The sequence below is a fragment of the Gavialis gangeticus genome, unplaced genomic scaffold, assembly GCF_001723915.1.
Source record: "Gavialis gangeticus isolate Ggan-Ray unplaced genomic scaffold, GavGan_comp1, whole genome shotgun sequence".
Classification (NCBI taxonomy): domain Eukaryota; kingdom Metazoa; phylum Chordata; order Crocodylia; family Gavialidae; genus Gavialis; species Gavialis gangeticus.
In genome coordinates, this window is record NW_017729006.1 from 24989683 (window position 1) to 24991354 (window position 1672).

Here is a 1672-nt window from a genome sequence, read left to right on the forward strand (position 1 = left end):
CTACTTAGGCACGGGGCACCCGAGTGCCCCCGTGACAGACTTTTTGATTGTCTGTATTTAGTCTTTAAGTCTAAGGGTCTGGACACACATACATTTTGGAACCATTTTCACCAGTGATTCATTCAGTGTTAAAGCTGAAGCAGCTTTTCTACATTTATACCATTCTGAGCTGGACCACACAGAACATTTAGAACATAGCATCTGTCACCCTTTTAAAATGTTCCTATTTCAAGATGGCTTCAAATGTACTTGTGTCCATTCCCTTTATCTGCTCCTCATCCCCTATAGACTGTTTCTCAACTCTCCCATGCACACCACTGTTCTCTCTTCTACACCCACTCCCTATATCCTCATACCCATCTCTTCATTTATAACATTCTTTCCAGGCCATAATGTTTACAAAACGATGTAATATTTAAAGAAGAACTAGTATAGCAATCCATCACTGGTAAAACTATTTCAATAACTGTGACCCACAGTGTGTGTACAGAGGGGTGGAGAGTAAGAAAATAGAGACTGCCAAATAGTCCAAATTTTACAAGGCCTCATGAAGTCTGAGGTTTTTACTAACCTCGCAAGCTATTTCTTGGATTGGCAAGTTCCACATCTCAAGGCTGTGTTGAATGATGAATCTGTATATTTGGTAATCTCAGGGCATCTTTTCCCTTCAAAGGCGATTCAATTTAATACAAAGTGATCTAGCTAAGGAAAGAATGTGTGTTATAAAATAAGATGGAGGAACATGTTCCCTCTAATACATCTTACCAGCTATTCTGGCACAGTGGGAAACCTGTTATATTATGCATCTATTTTACATTTGCACTAGTCCATTTATATCAATGTTGTCTATTACATTTTGTATCATTGTATTTTTCCCTTTTTCCCCACTACAATTATTCTTTCTTCTGAACATAATTTTAGTTTCTTTACCCCCAGTCTCTCCATAGTTCAATAAGTTTCAAGAAATGGATTTCAAAATAAACCCTTGTGATTTCAGTATGTTCTGAAGTTGTCCTTTATTTGGAGTGGCAAAATGCAAACAACACTATGTTCAGGAAAATCTCTACAAGATGCTGTTAATGGAAGTACATTAATATGCCATTCTTTATGCATCATAACAGCATTCAATAACTACGGGCACTAATGTTTCATAAACTATGTAACAACTATGAAGAAGACAAGCATAACTTTGGCATCATGATGCCTTCAGTTTGTTAGCCAGTGTCTCCTCATTTGGTTCTGGTAGTCAATAATTCTTTGTAGAGGGGGTAAGTTGCTCTGGTTTAGCCTTCATATACCCCAGGGCAAGGGTGGGCAGACAGAAAATTACTGTGGAGAAAGTGTTCAGTGGTAAGTTCCCATCTTTTACCTCACTGTACTTTGTTCATTTGTCTGTAATTGAAGTCCCATTGACTTTCAATGCGACTTGAGTTTTTAAATGCTGAAATCACTTTTGAAAATGAGATTTAGGCCTTAACTGACTCAGGCACTTTTGAAAAATCTTACCCTTCTTCCTATGAGAAGATGAATTTTCTGTTTTCCCACTGGAGTCAATGGAGAAATTTAGATTGATTGCAATGGGTGTAGAATAAGGTCTACAGGGTTCAGCACATGGCTGGACCAAACATGACATTCAGGCTAGGGACAGAAGTTACACAGAAACCGGGTTAAG